Source organism: Streptopelia decaocto (assembly GCF_964273445.1).
Source record: "Streptopelia decaocto genome assembly, chromosome: 7".
Lineage (NCBI taxonomy): Eukaryota > Metazoa > Chordata > Aves > Columbiformes > Columbidae > Streptopelia > Streptopelia decaocto.
The window spans coordinates 48,045,685-48,051,684 of NC_138661.1; positions in this window are offsets into that span (position 1 = coordinate 48,045,685).

The window sequence follows — 6,000 nt, forward strand, 5'->3', positions numbered from 1 at the left end:
CTATGATGGGGCAATATAGTAGAGGAACACCAAAAGAATGTATCTGTCATTTTATCACATACATTAACTGTAGCCAGCACTAATTAATTTTGATTAAAAGTCCTACTAGTGAGTACATGTGTTGGAGCCCTACAACATGGGTTACAGTAATATAAAGAGATGTTTTTTTGTGGGAATCCCCATAGAGAATGAAATTCTGGCCTAGCTGAAGTCAAAGGCCAAAATTCCACTGTGGGGCAGCCTCTCCCTATATTGTGTATTTATTTGGATTTTATTACATGGACAGATTAGAAAGTAGATGTAACTGAACTTACAATGAAAAAAATTACACAATGGAGGTCAGTTTCACTATCAAATGGGAACAATTGAAAGATGGGAAGAAAGGAATTCTGTTTATGTCAAAATAGTTGACATTTCCATTGTAAAAAACAGAAACTTTGAAAAAGAAAGCTCCTAATATAAATATACATGTATATATTATCAGCAGAAAAAAAATCACTTAAAAATCCTTTTCTGAACGTATTTTGGTGGAAATTTCAAGCTTGTTTTGGGGAGTTGAAGAATATAGTCTTGGTGAATATATAAAAACAGAACTCATCAGGTAATTCTGGTCATGGCAGTGCACATTCTGGATAGACTACAGCTGGTCTATGAGACTGGCTGTAAATCAGTTTTGGGGGAGGAGAGAGGATTTTATACCCATTTAACTGTAATCTCAACAAGATACGGTATTTTAAATAAGATTTCCTCCCATGACCCTAGACTACAATAATTTCCTGCATTCCAGACTGGATTTAATTTCCATTATGAACCCTGAAATCAGGTTTTGCAATGGAAATGGTTGTAAATGCTTCAGTGTAGCAAAACCTGTACTGCACGCTTTCCTTGGGCTCTGGGTGCTGATGGAAAGGCATAAGAAGAGCCCATGCTTGTTTAAGCCAGAAAAGCTACTCTTTTGACTGGAGGGCAAAGTACTCCCTTGGGAAGTTGGGCACCTGGTTCTACTCCAATCAACTTTTTGTTCCTATGTAATTTACAGCCTGTCTCCTGCAGAGAGTTAGGAAGATGAACAATGGCTCCTAGCTGTTTACTTCTGAAAAAGGCAGCAATCCAGATTTGGCACCTACCCTGTGGATTCATCAGCCTGTTTTACTGGTTTGCCCCAGATGCCTAAACAATTCACTAATCCAATACAAGCAAAAATCTTAACAACAAGATTCACTCAAGTAGGCCAGCCATTGGCAACAAGCTTTCTCCTGCAGCAGACCATGTGGCCCCATCAGTTTTCTTGTTCCTAGCACCATCCCAAAGCATACAGTCCCTGGCTGACTTACATGGCTCCCAGCAGAGCACAGGAAATGACAGTGCCAGTCTCCATTCACAAGTTTGCATAATACTGTACCCAGTTACTATCTCACTATTGGAGATCGGGCAGGAAACCTGCACACAGCAACTGCCACCAGATGTCCAAGCGTGCAGCACAGACATGCTGACTAATTGAGCCAAAAGCAGCTGTGTAGAGGGCTGGGGGAAGGGGGGGGAGGGGGGGAGGGGCGGGGATTACAGGAGGACCTGAAGTGACAAGGGGAGATATATTTTCTCTTTATGTAGTTTCAGTCTATTTCTGCCCTCTCTCTCCCTTGACTGCTGTCCCAGCACACAGCATGCAACAAGAACCTGCAAAATCATATATCAGAGCATGAACTGCCATCTCTGTGTCAAGCATTCTGTATTCCCCTTCCCTGCCCTTCCCTTCCCTCGCCTCCCCTTCCTCCTTTCTTTTTGTTTTCAACAATAACTAAATCAAGCTTTTACTGGGCCATCTCCAGGATATGCTCTTTCTCATCTCCCTCACTCTCTTCTCCATTGTCTTTCCATTCTCTTCCTTTTGATTTTGCTTCTACCTTGACTCCTCTCTCTTATCTGCACTTATTTCTCCTTTTTCTTAGCCCCCATCCTTTCTCATCCACTCTTCTTTCTGTGCAGCATGTTAGAATAATTAAATCAAATATTTAAAGGTCCAGAAGAGCAGGTGAGCTTTAGAAAATACAAACATTCACATGACTTGGGAAATACTCAATATTTGCGTAAGCAAGCTGTTAACTGTACCTACAGATAAATTCTTAGGGGTACTTATGGCTAATATGGACCTGACCAGAACTCTTCAAAGTCAAGAGAAGTTTTCTAGTGATTCTGAGGAATTTTGAGCCAAGCCAGCTGTGAACAGTGTTTGTTTTAGTCCCGTATATATACTATGATAACTCTGTGTACCATGTTAATTTTTTCAATGTGTATATATAATCTGAAAGGACAGAGGGATTACATCAGATTCATAGCCACTGATAAAATAAAGAAAGTAAAAACCAATTTTTTATCGGATTCATTCATAGAACAATTTCTGTCCACACCAGGTCTGTTTATGCCAGTCCTGCCATAGCCACATATAACATAGCGACATTTGGGCTGTGCCCTAAACTTAGTGTGGGAATGAATAATTAAGCCTGTCTTTTCTAGTTATGAAAAACACTAAAACCAGACCTCGTCTGTATATATACAGAAACTTACTGAATTTCGGCAGTCTACCTGTTAGTCAGCTATGACCCTGTGAAAGGTGAAAGGGAAGGAAAAATGTCCTAATTTTAGACCATAATATTGATGTTTGTTTTCAGAGAGAGAGATAATAGCTGGTTCCAGTCTGGCTTTAGAAGGGAGGGTGCAGGTGTGTGCACAGCATATGATGAACGGGGTGAGGAGGCTGACAGGCATAGCAATGCTAGCTTTTGGACTGCTGAACTTGCTGTGTGAAATACACATCAAGCAGTCTGCTCCTCTTATATGGCTTTAGATTAATGCATTGCTACAGCAGTACTGTCTTCTCCAACAAACAGGCAGTCCTTTTACCTTTTTGGATGTGCAAGCATTTGCCCTTTTCATTTCCCACCCAAAAAATATTTTCAAACCATGTTAGTTCTGCCAATTAAACATAACCAGGAATCAATGAACTTGTCTCCTCCTGGCACAACAGCAGTAGCTAGTTTATTAAGATTGGATCCTTTCTACCCAGGCATACCCAAAGCCAGGACAGCTCTCTCCCTGGTCCCAGCTGGAAAACAGGGAGCCTAAGGAGGTGCCTCAGGTCCAAACAGCACTAAGTGCCTCTTCCTCCCCAGTTTAGGAAGGATCAGGAATTACTGGAGGGAGTCCAGTGGAGAGTTACAAAGATGGTTAGGGGTCAAGAGCATCTTTCTTATGAAGAGAGACTGAGAGAGCTGGGTCTGTTCAGCCTGGAGAAGAGAAGGCTGAGAAGAGATCTCATCAATGTTTAGAAATATCTCAAGGATGGGTGTCAAGAGGATGGGACCAGAATCCTTTCAGTGGTGCCCAATGATAGGACAAGGGGCAATGGGCAGCGACTGAAACATAGGAGGTTCCATCTGAAAATGAGGAAAAACTTCTTTACTTTGAGGGTGCCAGAGCACTGGAACAGGCTACCCAGAGAGTTTTTGGAGTCTCGTTCTCTGGAGACATTTAATATGCACCTGGACACATTCCTGTGCAGTCTACTCTAGGTGTACCAGGTGGGCTTTAGTAGGTGGGTTGGACTAGATGATCTCCAGAGGTCCCTTCCAACCCTAACCGATCTGTGATTCAGTGATTCATGGATGGAGAATATACAAGGCAGGACACACGCCCCCGCCTCCCACAGCTCCCAGTTTGCCCCTTGGAGCTCAGTCAGATTGTGTAGAGGTGGCAGTAAGGAAAGCATTTTTTATTTCTGAGCTGTACATAATTTATGTGGGAATTGTCAATGAAAATAAACAACAACTTCTGAAGAAAATTGCTTTTTCTATGTAAATAAGCAAAAGAAGGTAATTATGGGTGACTCTACAGGAAGGAGTTTTGTGTGAGGCCGGGACAGAGACACAGAAAATAGATTTCATAAAATTCATGAGACAGAAACTCTATTTTTGCACATTTCCATGTTCCTGCATTTCTAGTAAAGAAACAGACAAGGGAGGAGCTGAATGCTATTACAACACGGTGTGTTTATCTTAGAACTGGAAATTGTCACGCTAGACCACACATCCACTGCCTACTTAACGGCTTGGCTTAAGTAACAATCAAAGCAAATATTTTAGAAAGAAAAAGTAAACACTCATTTGGGATATTATTGCATAATTGGTAAGAGTTCAATTAAGTATTTATTTCTTTCATTACATACCTAGAATAACACAGCTGTGTTTGAGAATCTATGTTTCTTGTTGACCAAAAGCTGGTATTACTTGTGGTTTATTTGATTTGTGTTTTATAATAGTGAGTGACAATATCTTACTGAAGTTAAGAAAAAAAATATTACCTTGAATACGATTTTGAAAATGTATTTGCATTCAATTGCAGTCCTTTTGGGTTGTCTTTTGAGGGATATTTGAAGTGACAGGATCTACCTACAAGAGATATTAGACAGACAGAAATTCTATATAGGAAAAAAAAAAAAAAGAAATTAGATGTTTTATGGGATTCTAAATATAAAACAAAAAAATGCCCTATGCTGGTGATTTATATAAATACAATAGTCATCAAATGACACAGTATCACATGATCATAATTGCTAACCAGCCCGTAACATTTTTTGATTCCTGCATACTACTTTTTCAATAATTTGTGGTTCATTTGTAACGAAAACATTTGTTCAGGAATTCTCCAGGTTCTTCTGAATAATGCTTGTCTAAAATATTTGCAATATATTCACAAAATTTTAATTTGCAGAAAGGTACAACTGGCAATGAAGTATTATGAGTTATTGGTTCACCTCTAAAATGCTACTTATATATCCTAAACATTTTATTGAAGGGTTGGGAGGATTAAGAAGGTCATGTCTGAACAGCATTTTGAACAAGTCAGATCTGGAAAGCAATTATATTAAGACTTCTTAAAATGTTAAAGTTTCAGCCAACTTGCACTGAATGTATAAGAAATGATCTCTGAATCATCTGAGATTTCAAAGATATGATTGAGAGCACGTTCGGTGATATGTAAATGGATATGAGAACTAGCAAGAGAGTCTGCAACTTATCTGCTGCCCATTGTACCTGGAAGTCTCATCAGTAAAGCTCTTCTTCCTATCTTTTGCAATATACATTAAGATAAATATGTTTATAAACATAAAGATTTAGTTGGGATTTATACTCCATCCGGTTTGCTTTCTATAACCAACCCTCTAAAATTGTTACAAGAATTTAATGAAAATTTTGTGTAGGGGAATGGGTAAGAGAGGCAGAGGTAATAGAAGGCAGGAAAAAAATGTCCTGTCAGTCTGATAGGTCTGGTACTACAACAAACTAACACTATCTAGCAAGCAGGAACTGCTAGCCAGTACCATAAAAAGAGCATCACTGAACAGTTTTTTGAGAGTCTTGGGACAAAATGGAGTGTGTTGAGTGCACTCCTGCAAAGCTCCTTTCCCTTATAACGGGAGGAAAGTAACTGTTTGGTATTAGCTAGTCCAGGAAGGATAGATCTACATCAACATTAACTCTTAAAAATTTATTATCCCTTAAGTGAAGAAGTATATGAGGCGTATCTCAAGGGGCACAGATGTGAGATAGGCATGCTATGAATGTTCAACAGTCTAGTTCAAATAAAGATTTAAGGATAATAAAGTTTACCTCAACTATTTAAGGATTCCTTTTAACTTCTCCCTCCCATATTCAAATTCAGTTCCTCAATCCTAGCCTAGCTAGTTTCTCCTCTCTTCTTAATGACACATTTTTCTACATACAGATATCTGAAACCCAGTCCACATGGCCCAGTCTTTGCTGAACTTAGCAATTCCAGAGTGCTTGCTTTTTTTCTAGCTTAGGTCATTACAGAACTAATTGAAGAGAAATAAAAGGTAAAATACACCATATGCTGTTAGTCACAGGCAGCTAGAAACTCTTACTGAATGTCTGAGATGGTTCAGAGTGCATCTCTTAAGAGTTTACTCATTGCCTTCCAAAA